Source organism: Lygodium microphyllum, chromosome 6 (genome assembly GCF_053477565.2).
Source record: "Lygodium microphyllum isolate KBCC chromosome 6, Lygodium_microphyllum_v1.1.10, whole genome shotgun sequence".
NCBI classification, from domain to species: domain Eukaryota; kingdom Viridiplantae; phylum Streptophyta; class Polypodiopsida; order Schizaeales; family Lygodiaceae; genus Lygodium; species Lygodium microphyllum.
Window position 1 is genome coordinate 83,314,219 of NC_141140.1, and position 15,264 is coordinate 83,329,482.

The following is a 15,264-nucleotide window of genomic DNA, read 5'->3' on the forward strand; positions in this document are numbered from 1 at the left end:
AGTTAGAGTCCCATGCAGGTGGTTTATTTAATTTTATGCTTCACAGCTGCTATCACAGCCAGATTTGTTTGACCAGCTTTACAACAAAAGAATTAGAGCCTTGAGCATGTACTTTTATTATGGTTATTATGATGCTTATTTGGGGCATTTTATGCTGGCCCACCAGCATTACATGCTGGCTAACCTGCCCCTATTTGGGCATTATTTTCTTTTTTATGTACTTGGCTCCCTCTTCGTTTAGTTATATCATCAACTACACGTTCTGTGGAGAGAGGGAGCCCATGCCAGTGCCTTGGAGCCAGAGACTCACTATTGTACGCATCATTCTCGTGTTTGGTATATGGATTTCATTTCCCGAGCACATCTCTGAGTTCTCTTCTGTTTCTTTCTTTTCTATCTTGTGTTCAACAGTTCATTTCAGCACTTGTCTATGCTTCCATTGCTGCATCACTTCTGACATGGTATCAAATTGCAGGATCTAGGTTTTTGCTACGATTTTTCTGTTGATTACATTTTAAAGCTCTATCGCGGTTACATCTTGGGTTTAGTAGAGTGCTCTAGTTTCTATAACTGCTCTTAGGTGCTTCATAATACATTATTTTGCAGCCTGGATAAATCTTCTTCAAGAAGAGTGTTTGTGTCATCATCAGAGAAGAGTCACTCAGCTCGCCTGTGTCACAAATGAGGGGTACATGATTTGGGTTCCAGTATAAAATTATGCTGAAAACTGTATCTTGGATAAGTTAGAGAAGCATCTGCATTGGCCCCACATCAAGGAAGAGTTTGTGTTAGCATCTTCCCAGCATGATCACACATGTTTAACACAAACAAGTGACGTGTACTAGCAATAACGCCCCCCCCCAAAAGGGGATCTATGTGGCATGGGTGCACACTGCATTCTGAAAATTCAATACAGGCTAGGACTCCACCTCACATCTCAAGAATTTGCACCTTGTATTTGCATTACACTCCACCAGTGACCATTCCAATTACTGAAAAAGCATAATCAGTTAGATTGAAGGTGCTACTCTAATACCCAGCACTACATTATAAAGAGCACTCCCTAAGGAAGGCATCACCAATCAAAGTGTTTGCTGCTTTTTTTTAATATCTACTTCGTTATTTGCCTTGTGTAACTTAACCCTAACTGCTGCACCACACAATGGCTGCTATGGTGAGAGTGGGAAAGGCATGTGGATTTGAACTTCACGATTGCACAAGAGGGATGTTAGGCAAGGCTAAGTTTGATTGGTGAAAATTTTATGGTCAATCTTATCCCCTTTTAAAAAGCCCTAAAACAGGCCAACTTCATTTATCTTTAAAATTTTCTAATTTGGGTACCACAAATGCCTGCCCAAACTCTATACTATAAAGTGGACCAAGGAGGGAATCATTCTACATCCCACATTATCCACACATTAGAGGTCATCCTACCCCACCATCATCAACCAACCTTCACACCAGTCCCTACTATCCTTCCCAGCTCCTGTTGCCTGCAACACTTGTTGCTGCTTGTGATGCCTCCATCAGCTGGCATGTCGTCATCTACATCAGGCAACATGATCATTTGCTGACTATAGTCAAAATGCAGCATCCTCCTGCCTCCTGCTGCTGCCACAACATCATCTGCTGATGAAACTCAGCATTTTCTGCACTTGCTGCTGCTGCTGCTGCTGCTGTGTCATCATCATCAGCCACTCAAAGCTGCTGCTAAATGACACACTACGCAGCTCCTACTACTACTACCCAAAAGACAGCTAGTACTGCTGGACTGCTGCTGTTAGCCACAATGAAGATATACCTTCTTCATCAGCATCCAAATGCAGATCTTACCTCGCACCTCTGCACATCTACCTTGAGTGCTAGTTGGCTGTCTATATTCATGCTCTACACAAGTCATGGTACCTGAGAATGACCACAATCTTCCACATTGCTCAGTGAAGTACCATGAGCTGCTGCTACCTGACACACTGCACAGCTCCTACTCCAGCTGCTGCCCAAAACACACAGCTGCTACTGCTCGGTCTGCTGAAATGAACCTTCCTTCTCAGATAGAGTGGTAATTTAAAATTAACCTGATTTAACAGCAATTACAGCAAGCAATAAATACATAAATCTGAAATTAATAGTTTATGACTTAGATCTTGGACAGCCAACACCCAATTGGCTCCAAAACTGGTGCCCATTGCGGCATTTCTGTAACTTGTATGCCTCAAATCTGTGGTACACTAAGATGTAGGCTGATCTCCACAAATTTGGAGCCTTTGGGCAGTCACAAATGACTAGCAGCATCAAGATTCAATTTGGCCCTTGATTTTTATACAAATTGGGCACAAACCGAGAACATTTGCATGCCAATCTCAATGTGGATGTGCAATCCCCTTCGGATCTGCTGTATTTCTTCAATTCCAGTAGCTGCTCTAATCACTAGGCTTCCAAATCATGAGCATACTTCCTGAGGCGCCGAGGAACCCTAAATTCTACAGAAAATGATGGTTTTGACAGCAGGTGCACTGCTGTCCTTGCCTCTTTCACTTCATGCAATGAACTATTCTTTGGCACATTTGACAGACTAGAAATGCCTTACTATTTAATCAGGTATCCGTGGCCATGTGGGACAAGTGCGAGGCTTGCTATTATGGCAGATTTCTTCTATAATTTCAGTTGGCCTCATTATTGGAGAGGTGGTTATTCCATGCATGGACATTGTTTGCCCCACCCCTATTGTACCATCTTCATGATCCCCTTCCTTCGCTCCTATGGATTGTTGCTTGATAGCTTTTTAGAGAGTTTTTGTTCATGTAGTGTGTTCTCTTGTTAGCCTTTTGGCTTTGTGACAGTTATTGCTATTTTGTTTGGTTGGCCTGAAGACCTCAGGTATTCCAAAAAGGCTATGATTGTGTTTGGTTGGCCAAAAGGCCTGACATAAATATTTCTATACATTAATTCAAACCTCTTCACTAAAAAAAAGGCGATGACTTTAGAAAAGAATTTGTACAAGGAACCCATAAGAGAAATAAGTATCCATTGCTTCAAAGTACATGGTAAAGGAACCTTGGGCAGCAAATGAATAGTTGCAATCTTCCAATCCAAAAGCATCATTCCAAATCTCCACACATGCTGGCAAAGGCAGGTTAGAGGCTCCTTAAGCTGCTCCACATTGATTGAAAACAACTCATTGGGGAGGCCATCCCAACCATTTCTTTTTTTGAGTGGTAAATGGGAAAGCACTTCCTCTTCAGCAATATCCACTTTCATCATGCCCCGTTGTGCAAAGGATGTCCCAATCCTTGGCAAAAATAGTCCTCCACAACCTATACTGCTTACTACCTGATGAAATCCCTTAGCGAGTTTAATGATAAGTATAGAGAGGAAGAACTACTAGATCACCGCTTTCCCTTTTGCATCCACAAACTTAGCGATTTCGAATCTCTCCATTTCACTACAAATCACATCCATAAGATCTACTCTCTACAATCTAGCAATCCAATCGAAGCACGGGGAGGAAACTAATGTTCTTGAGCATGGAATGCATCTCAAGAGGGCAACAGCCTGCCATGAGCATCAAATCTCAAAGCAGAGTTAGAACCACCTTTACCGACCATTGCAAGGCACACAAGATGATTGAGGTTGAAGTTTAGAGTAGAATCCTTTACCCCTGCGTTGAAAAGTTTGTGTGATATTATCACAAGTCGAATGCACAAGAATTGAACGAGCTTCTTGGTAAGCATGGCATTTCACCACAAAAACCCAAGAAGCATCCTTAGACTTCTAACCCTGACCGGCAAGACGCAACTCACCAAAAAGCTCTACTTGGAGTGAATTTATATTAGCATTTCCATACAAATTAGGAGGCACAAGGAAGGAACAAATTGTTGCACCACAACATGGGGTTCACACTCCCGCATATCCACCTCAAGATCTAAACCACACTGCAAAACTTTTGGAACATGATCACATTTAGAGACAAAATGACCCTTCTGGGAGGCCAAACAGGGCTCCACCAAAAGATCTCAATACAAGAGGAAGAAGCCGCCAAAGATGAGGAAGGAAATTCACCACTTCTACCTAGATCAAACATGCTTGTCTAAGGATATCCTCAAATTCCTCCATGGGCCTCCATGGGATGGCATGAACCAACTGACCATCCAAAAAGAATGGGATACATTGCATTATCCGTGCCCAAGCATCCAAAGAATGAAAGAGAATCTTCAAAAATCCCTTAAGAGCATCAAGAATTTGGGTATGCACTTGCCCTAAAGCATCAATCTAACACATATCATCACTTAATAGCATTGATTGCAACCATGCTCTAATACAGCAGATCAAAGGAGTCCTTCCTATAAAATAAAAGATGGCTACCCTCTCATGGAAGGCAACAAATTGCTATTAGACTATTTCTGTCCCTATGACAGCCACCATAGGATCACCATCAAGTAATGAGCTTGCTTTCCCTTCATTCACATGCACATAATCATTCATCAAATTATTCGCATTGGCAAGCATATATTGAAAAGACTTATAGGTCTGCAAGCAAGGCGTACATGCAACCTATTGAGGCATCTCACCTTGGTATCTATTGTCATGATCTACCTAGATATTGAAAAGGCCTTTGATCATGTCAACTATTCTTTCATCCGCTAATTGATGTCCACAATGGGCTCCGATCCTCGTATGAGTTCTCTTATTGACACTATCAACCGAGATGTAGTGGCACATGTTGCGCTTAATGGTGGAGTCACAAAGGAGGTTGTCTTATCTCACTCTCTGCATCAAGAATGCCCTCTCAATCCTTTATTGTTTGCATTGGTCATTTGCCCGATGCTCTCTTTGCTAGATAGGATGGCTAGTGATGGAGAGATTGTTGGTTATCTCTTCCCAGTAGCCCCAAACTTTTGAATCAATCGTTGGAAAATGATTCATTTAGGTTTCTTAAGGCTGACTGAACCAACGTGGATTGGACAATGGATATTTTGAGTCTATTTGGTTTAACCTCGAGCCTTCATATAAATGCTCAAAATTTTACATTAATCTCTTGACAAAGACTGATTTGCAAGCATTGGACTGGCAGGGAGCCACTGTTTATAAAGGTGATATCAGCCAGCACTTGGGATATCCCATTGGTGTGGATGTGCCTCCTAGAGCATTACTTGATTGGATGTCTTCCCAAGTTCACGATAGGTTTATGTATTGGAAATCTCAAGGTTGGCCTCTTCATATGCGGCTCAAAGTGACTCAATCTATCATGATTACTCCTCATGCGATTACCATGCCCATATATAGTCGACCCATGCCCACATTTCAATCCACTGTGCACGCTTCTCACATGTATGATAGGCACTCTGCGATTACTCCCCAATTGTACTCCCTATCCACCATACCCCCATAACACACCTTATCTGTCATGAGAACATGTATTTTCGAAACCTCACTTAACATGTGGATTAATTTTTAATCATATGATTAAGCAAATGTTGCACATGTGAGGTGCAACAGGGGTTAAAGAAAATTTACGAGCCCAAGACCCAAAGAAATCACGGGATCTCAAAGGCAAAGGTTACTATAAGTTATGCCGCACACGTATTTGGTAGTATCTGGTGCCAGTTGTTGGCCTAGGTCATTCATTTGGCCATAAGTGTCCGTTGGTGACACTAGAGAAGTGGCGTTTAATAGTACCTAACGCCAATCTGATGGTCAAAGATGACGCAGAGACACTTGGGAATGGAAGTTGCCTAGCCAATTTAATTATTGCCCAATCAAATTATTTTTCAAGGCACTGAAATAATTATTAGATTAATTTTCAGTATTTAGAGACTGAACATTTATATTTAATAATGGAAAATGCTGGAAAAACCATTTGGGAAGGCTGCCACTTATCAAAAATGCCCATACAAGACTGAAAAATGTCTTTAGAGCTGGAGAGAAGCATTTTTATAAATTCAACCTGCAAGAGAGAGAGAGGAGAGGCTCCTGCTCTGATTTTCAGCCATTGGAAGACCTTCCGAGGCAGCCAAGGGCAGAAAAAGACCAATCAACAGTGGGAGACAGCATCTACAGGCTTTTGAGACAGGGCAGCAGCAGTAAATTACCAATTTTCTTCAGTTCTTAACATCTACATGCTGTTGTGGAAGGCCAGCAATTGCACTTGACTTATTTTCAGTCATTCTTCGCAACAAAACTCTGAATTTTCTCTCTCTACAGCTTTCCCTCTCATCTCCCAACCATTTCACAGCCTTGCTCCAAAGATCTCAGCATTTGAACCCTTGGAGGCTAAGAAAGTTCAGATTTCTCTGCTGTAAACCCTAATCTGCAATAGAAATTAAGGTTTAGCATCAGCCTCGAGAAGCGTGTCAAAAATTGGAAGCTCCAAGACTTCGATTCAACAAGGCTAAAGCTATTTTTAGCCTATTCAAGTGGAGGGACCATCAAATAATTGAATTTGGGGCATTTTTCCATCTCAATCAAAGCATGTGAACGCCAATTGATTTCCCGAATCAAGGAGCAAATCATATTAAAGACTTGCTGGTGCTTCATCACAGCAAGGGGAGTTGGAATACCGAAAGGGATTGGGAGAATCCCATTGTAAATCAACTTCTTCTTCTATAAAGCTAAAGAAATACCGAAAAGGGTGCCAATTTTGGGGCCAATAGGGTGTGCATTGTCCAAGATCAGTAGATAAATTTGTGTTTTCAGATTTGCATTGATTGTTTGCTAGTGTAATTAAGTTGTAATCAAGAATTTACCACCCATCCACGGAAGGAAGGCTGGTTACATGGTTCCATTGCCGGGATACCACTCAATCCCTTGATTTGGTGGGCCCGAGACACCTGATGGCAAGCCAAAGCTTTGTGCTAGTGCTGATTTTTACTCTCAGCTGAGAAATTACAGCAATATGTCTTCATACATTGAGATGGATTCAAGCAATGATGATGCCTCTCAATATGAACGTTCACATGGGAATGAACGAAATGCAATGCCTACCTTGGACAAGGCTCAGACCATGGACAGCAAGTTGAAAATGTTGTTGTTGGGCAACATGCAAGGACTTCAGGGCATAAGGAGCCTGATGACCAGCAAAGTGAAGAGAAATTTGATGACCAGTTCAAGAGTTGGATGAGGACAGCAGCAAATCTCTTTGCTGAATTGGCAAAGGATCCTCAATTTGCCCGATTTTTGAATGCTCCAAAGAAGGACAGCAAAGCCAAGAAAAAGAAAAGGTCTTCTACACCTTCGGGATAGCAAGATGCACCGAAGATAACACCAAACCCTTCATTTGAAGCTCCCAAAGATGCTAATGAAATAAAACAGTTAGTACTTACGGGGCAAGGAATGCAAGTGCAAGGCCATCACGAAAGTGCCAATCCAATGGATTTTGGACAGCCAAGCATGCATGCTATGATAGGGCAACCACGATATTTTGGTGGAAGCACGATTTTTCATGCTATGGTTGGACAAGGACTGCATACGGGAATGTATGGCACAAATCCCTATGGTATGCACCAACCAATGCATGGAGTGCAAGGCCCAATGTATTCGGGTATGGCTGGAAATATGCAAAACCCTATATATGGCAGCATTGCCTTGATGCCTGGGGCACAAAGTAGCATGTTTGATACTGCATCTGCAACCCCGAATATTTGGTACGTAGTCCTCAAAGATTCGAAAGGCAGCCACTTTCTTGAAAGGGAATGCATTACAATGGTGGTCCACTCTTTTGATGCAAGGTAGAGCACCATCAACGTGGGTACAATTCAAGCAAATGTTTGTATCCAATCGGTTCACAATTACCTTTGAGGTGGACATCATGACAGCTTGGAATAAGCCGGATGCTAAGGCATGTAAGAATTTGGAGCAATATAATAAGAAGTTTTGGGATGCTTGCTGCCTATTACTTCTTATCGCCCCATACCCCTTCATGAGCAAGTGGAAAAATATGTTTGTGGGCTGCCCAAAGGAACTAGGGATTTTTGCATTAAATCCACTGTGTCTAGCATGTCTCAGCTTATATAGACTGCTGCTACAGCCGATGCTTTGCTACGTGGGAAGGATTCGAGCTTCCTTGAGAGTGGGGAAAAGCCGAATAAAAAGTTGTTTAAGGCTGAGAAAAGAGGCAAATCTGAAAATCAGCCTGAAAAGCTGCCAAAACAACAAAGAAAGGGCTCGAAAACATTGGCACAACGTAGGAAATTCATGGCTGCAAATAAAAAAATTATTTGCGAACAGGAGGGTCACTTTGCAAGGGACTGTCCCAAAAGGAAGCAAGCTAGAAAATCAGAAAATCAGGGAGATTCCAAAGGAAAGAGACCTAAAACATTAGTGGGATTGGTGCCCGGTGTTGTTAGTGATCAGCCCAATGATGATGCTACTGAGTTGTGTAGAGCATGGGGCAAAATTAGGAATCAACATGCATTGATTTTCTTTGATAATGGTGCACGAGCCAACTTCACTCTTTAGGCATCAAAGAGAATGAGATGGGACCCATGCGGAAAGTTGGAATGGCATGTAAAGGCCATGCAAAGCCTGTCACACTGCTCATTGGAAAGCTTCGGTTGCATATACAAGGATATGTGGACATCGAAGAGGTCCTCATTGCTCCACTTGAGGGTTGTGATGTATTGCTTGGTATGCCATGGTGTCACTCTATGCATGCAATGATTGATTCTCATGAAAAAAAATCACTATTCAGCATAAGGGAAAGCTACTCACACTTGATGTAAAGTTGAAAGGTGAATTTGTCCTTGTTGTATCAGCAGTTGCCATTTCTAAAGTAATGAAAAATCATCTTTCAGCGTACTTCGTTTTTACTAAGGATAAAGATGATAGTGAGAATGTTGGGAACATGTCTAAGTTAGAGAAGGACCGCATGTCATTTCTGAAAATGTATGCTAATTACTTCTCTCAGTCACTTCCAGGGCAGCTACCGTCTGAAAGGCCAAAACATCATGGCATAGATCTTATCCCTAGAAGTAGCCCACCTAATAAGCCACCCTATAGATTCAGTGCAACCCAACAAAAGGAGATTATGACCCAAGTAAATGAGCTGTTAGAAAAAGAGTTGATTTAGCCCATCTCATCTCCTTTTTGTTCTCCAGTGCTTTTGGTGCAGAAAAAGGATGATTCATGGCATATGTGCATTGACTATTGTCCTCTAAACAAGATCACAATAAAGAATCGCCTTCCAATTCCCCGGATCAATGATGTTATGAAAAGATTACAAGGGGCAGCCATATTTAGCCGTATAGATTTGAAAAGTGGGTATCATCAGATACGCATTAGACTAGAAGATGTGCCTAAGAAAGCTTTTAGGGCACTTTTCATTGTATGAGTTTCTTGTTATGCCTTTTGGATTTACAAATGCTCCTGCCACATTTAATCAAATGATGGATCGTATCTTCAGGCCACATATAGGATTTGTGGGCACTTTCTTTGATGACATGATTGCCTATTCAAAGAACAAGGCAGAGCATAGAAAACACTTGGATGTTGTGTTCAATGAACTGCGTGACCATAGGCTAGTTATCAATGATAAGAAAAGTGAATTCTTCTTGCATGAAATCCACTTTTTGGGGCATATTGTATCGGCTGATGGTATTCGCATGGACCCTGCAAAGGTTGAAGCAATACAATCATGGCCACCTTTGAGGAATGTGCATAAGATCCGTGGGTTTATGTTCTTACTAAAGTATGTACGTGGATTTGCTGAAATTGCATCTCCATTGCATGCCTTGCAAAAAAAGGATGTGCCATTTAGATGGACAGCATTGGAAATTTCAGCATTTGAAAAGTTAAAGGAAAAGATGACTTCAGATCCTGTGCTTGTGTTGCCCAATCTAAGGAAGTCATTCATAGTTCAATGTGATGCATGCGGTAACAGCATTGAAAATGTTCTTATGCAGGACGGCCGAGTTGTGGCTTATGAGAGCCGAATTCTCCAAAGTGCAGAAAAGAGTTTGCATGTCTATGAGAAAGAGCTCTTGGATGTAATTCATGCACTGTCTGCATGGAAACATTATTTATTGGGGGCTGATTTTACAGTGCAAACAGACCATCAAACTTTGAGGTACTTTCTCACGCAAACAAAGCTGTCAGAGAAGCATATGAGATGGGCAAATTTTCTCTCTATGTTTCATTTTCAGATTGTACATATTGATGGTAAAAAGAATGTTGTGGCTGATGCACTCTCACGTAAGCCACAAATTTCAGCCATCAACACGGTTTATTACACTGAGTTGGATGCCATGAAAGAGCAATATGTTGCTAATTCGAACTTTGCTAATGCTTATGATCAGCTTTGCAATGGCCAAAGGCATGAACACTTGGTGCTAAGAGATGGATTTCTTATGATGCATGGATGACTATGTGTCACAAAGCAGTTAACGCCTAGAGTTATCACTGAAAGTCATGTTGCTCCGTATGCGAGACACAGAGGTATTGATGCTACAGTCAAGACAGTGGACCATTTCTTCTATTAGCCAGCTTTGAGACATCATGTAGAACAATTTGTTAAGGCATGCATCGTATGCCAAAAGGTAAAGCATGATAGGAAAAAGATGCCGGGTTTATTGCAGCCCTTGCCTATTCGAGATAGGCCTTGGCAGAGCATTGCAATGGACTTTATTTTTTAGCTTCCTAAGACACCTACAAGGAATTATGGGATATGGACAATCATTTGCATGTTTAGCAAACAAGCCCATTTCAGTCTGGTGAGGAAGAAAATAAAGGCTGATCATATGGCACGATTGTTTTTGCAGCACATCTTTAAGTATCATGGTATGCCAAAGTCGATCATTAGTGATCGAGAGCCCCGAATGACCAGTTTATTTTGAAAGGGCTTGTTTGAGAATATGGAAACCACGCTGAAATTCTCATCATCCTGCCGTCCGCAGACATATGGTTAGTCTAAGGAAGCAAATTCCAGTGTTTGATGTTTTGAGATGCCATGTTTCAGACCAAAAGACATAGTGGGACCGATATTTGCCCTTGGTTGAGTTTACTTACAACAACACAATGCATAGTTCTACGGGCAAAGCTCCATTTGAGGTGGTTGAGGGTGGCAAGAAGGTACTATCCTACAAACTAAGGATAAGACCTTTGAGGCTCATCGTTATGTGGAAGACTTGGATGTAGCCTATACAAAGATAAAATATACACTTTAGAGATCGCAAGAAAAGCAAAAGAGGGCAGTTGATCGCCACTGACGTGCTTTGCAATTTGCAAAGGGTTATTATGTATTGCTGTGTTTTGAAAAGGCAAGGCTGAAAAAGATAAAAGGAAGAGAAAGATTGTATCCAAAGTTGAGTATGAGATACTATGGGCCCTTCCAGGTGTTGGAGAAGATCAATGATGTGGCATATTGGCTGAAATTACCTCCACATTGGGGGATACACAATGCCTTTCATGTCAGTCTATTGAGGCCTTTTCATGGTGATGTGCTAGAGGACATGTCTGAAATTCAGCCTGAGGTTGAGGAGCTAGATGAGATTTTGGTACTTGAGCTGATTTTGACACATAAGGAAAAAAATGCCAAAGGTAAAGTTTCCAAGAGATAGTTGGTAAAATTTCATATTTTTCACCAATGGATGCCAAATGGATGGAAGAGGATGAATTATTTTTCACGGCACCAAAACAATTATTAGATTAATTTTCAGTATTTAAAGGCTGAAATTAATATTTAATTATGCAAAATGTTGGAAAAACCATTTGGGAAGGCTGCCACTTATCAAAAATGCCCATACAAGACTGAAAAACGTCTTGAGAGCTGGAGAGAAGCATTTTTATAAATTCAACCTGCAAGAGAGAGAGAGGAGAGGCTCCTGCTCTGATTTTCAGCCATTGGAGGACCTTTCGAGGCAGCCAAGGGTAGAAGAAGACCAATCAACAGCGGGAGACAACATCTACAGGCTGTTGAGACAAGACAGCAGCAGTAAATTACCAATTTTCTTCGGTTCTTTGCATCTACATGCTGCTGTGGCAAGGCAGCAATTGCACTTGACTTATTTCAGTCATTCTTCGCGACAAAACTCTGAATTTTCTCTCTCTACAACTTTCCCTCTCATCTCCCAACCATTTCATAGCCTTGCTTCGAAGATCTCAGCATTTGGACCCTTGGAGGCTGAGAAATTTCAGATTTCTCTACTGTAAACCCTAATCTGCAGCAAAAATTAAGATTTAGGATCGGCCTTGGGAAGCGTGCCAAAAATTGGAAGCTCCAAGACTTGGATTCAACAAGGCTAAAGCTGTTTTTAGCCTATTCAAGTGGAGGGACCATCAAATAATTGAATTTGGGGCATTTTTCCATCTCCATCAAAGCAGAGGTGAAGGCCAATTGATTGCCCGAATCAAGGGGCAAATCACATTAAAGACTTGCTGGTGATTCATCACAGCAACAAGGGGTGTTGTGCTAAGAAATGCACTTAGCCACTTAAACAGCCCCAAAACATGCTTATTTTAGGCTTATTTTAGCCAAAACCCTAAAACGGGGAGCGGATCGAGAAAGTTAAGTGGAAGAGGATCTAGAACCCTAATTTTCTATAAATTGGCAACCAGCTCTCCACTCTTCTACAATCTCGTTTTTGCAGGTTTCAGGTGTTACCAGCTTGCTGCCCACACCCTGGTCACGGAGAACATCTCAGCCCTTGCTGTCCATCACTGTTCCCTACAGTCTGGCGCATGTTTCCAACCCTCCACACGCTGATTGCTGCTATTTCTGCTTGGCGACTGACTGCTGTCCATTTGCACTGCTGTCGTATGGCCTGCCACGCCAACAAACTGCTGCGTTTGCAGGCTTCAACTGCCGCCCTGACAGCTTTCTCTCTCCTGTCTGCAGTCGCTACAGTCTTTCTCTCTCCTGCAGCTGTCCTGCCTGCGTTTTCAATCTTTCTCTCTTGCAGGCTCTGTTTTTAGTCTTTCTCTCTCTTGCAGACTGTCCTACCTGCGTTTTTAGTATTTCTCTCTCCTGCAGGCTCCATTTTTAGCCTTTCTCTCTCCTTCCTGCTGTCTGTATCAGATCCAGCCTCTCACTGCTGCGTTTGCTGGTGTTCGACATCCGGAGGCTGCCCTGCTGAGATTCAGGATCCGTTCAGAGTACAACACACTCTCCAGCTTGTTATCTCTGCCCTGATCCTAGAGATACAGGAGTTCAAGGTTCAGTATTCATTCACTGCATAGTGTGTTTACTGCATGAGCATCGTATTATTAGTAGTCATATCATTTCATTTATTCACTGTGTTCATTGTCTCTGAGTTACTCTAACCCTAACCCTAACTATATTCTTTTTATCAGTTTGTGCTTTGTCATACGGTTTCTGTTTATGTTTCTGTGTTAGGATATTTTTCTTTACATGGTATCAGAGCCTAGTACTCTCTGAGAAACCTAGGACTTTAATCTAAAAGCTCTTCACAAGAAGCAAGAACAACAGTAGGTTTAAATGACTTCGAACACATCAACACCGATTCAGTCTCCAGATCAGCCTCTGCCGGGAACCGAGCGAGAGTGGGCCGATCAGCTTACTCCACAAAGTTCCGACATGATGGGAGAAACCTCTGAGTATATGGAAGAAAAGATAGGCAAGCTGACCTCTAAGGAATATAAACTGATCATAGTCTATCGACAAAAGAAGATTGAGGAGCTCGACCGAAGAATTGCCCTTCAAGAAAAGCTTCTAAATGAAGGTATGCATGGATTTCACTCTTTAGATGTTGCGCGTAAGTCTGATGATGTTGCAGGGCCATCGAGACCTCCATCAGGGATGGGCCCCCCTCTTGGAGAGCAAGATCCAGAGTATGTTTCATTTTTTCAGACTCTTCCGTCCTCTCCAGAGCAAGGTACTTTTGATTCGTCTTTTGTACCTTCTTCTTTTACCTCTTCTGTTTTGCAATATACTAGTAGAGATCATGTCGAAGAAAGAGTCTAGTCTGTTGACTACGAAAAAGGTCCTCTAGAGGACCAATTCTTGTATGTTAACACACGTAGCGGATTATAAGAAAAAACCAGGTAACTCTTCTTCTCTCCTTCTTTCTTTTCCGTCTACTTCACATAATCAAATTAAATTTGGTGTTCCTTTCACTTCATTACATGGTGTATCATCATCTTCACAGTTTCATTTTCAGTCTTTAAATGATAAAAATGAACAAAAAAAATATGCACCTCATACACCTCACTTTCAAAATCCACCCATCCCACAACATTCTTCTGTTGCTTCACCACTTCCATTTACACCATTTACATTTCCATTTCAGACACCTCATGTCACACCGCACATCACATTGGGGGGTTATGGAAACATAGACACATCCTTTAAGACCTCATCCTTCCCTCAGCTGAGTAGTGTACCACCTACCTCATACACACTTTTGGGATCATTGCAGCCTAGGTATCCCACTCAGTCTCTCTCGAGTGTGGACCAGTTGCCTCCACAATTTGCCTCCATGGCATTGCCTAGTGGACCTTCTAGTCATAATGCTGTCCCAGCCTTACTTTGGACAAGGCTACTGTGTCCTAGTGCCTCCACCTACCCCAGCACCTTATGGAAACATTCATGTTCCAGTGCCTCCGCATCAATCGGCACTCATTGAATACTCACAGCCTACTTCTGCCTACCCACCTCTTCCCCCTCCTTCTTACTCTTATCAAACACTCTCACCTCCAGCATCTTTCCCACCATCATCTTACTCCACCCACCCGACACCTCATGGTTCTAGCTCATCTTCTACCAAGAATGCATTTAATGACAAGACTCGTTTTAGCAGGTCAAACTTTACTACTTGGTCGAATTTGATGAGACATGTCCTTGATTTACAGAACCTATGGAATCTAGTGCAGGGGTTGAAACCCCAACCCGATCCCGCATTTGTTCCATACGAGGTCGTCCGCTCATGGAAAGCTAGAAATGCCTCCGCTATTGTCGAGCTGATACAGGGCTTATTGCCACAGTTTCATTCTCAGCTTCAACATTTTGACTTACCGTTAGAGCGATGGGCACACTTGACTGACCGCTATGCGGCTCGAGATAGGACCCGTCGTATTAATCTTGACCATGAGCTTCAGCTTTTCAAAATCACTGACCGGGATGACTTGAAAGTCAAGTTGGCTGAGTATCGGCATCTCCTCGCTGAATTCTCCACTACCGGGACTCCCAAGTCCTCTAACGATCAGGTCACATTGTGCCTAAATAAACTCCCCAAGAAATACTTCAATTTTATGGAAGGAATAGTTTCAAAGCCTACCATGCCTACACTCTATGAATTTGAGTGTCAGTTGTTGCGT

At 42.2% G+C, this 15,264-nt stretch overlaps 1 protein-coding gene across 3 annotated transcripts in view; it reads right to left on the bottom strand.

The window, feature by feature from the left end:
- Positions 1–15,264, bottom strand: part of LOC148034742 (uncharacterized) — an 85,253-nt gene that overhangs the window by 32,944 nt on the left and 37,045 nt on the right. The window lies entirely within an intron of this gene.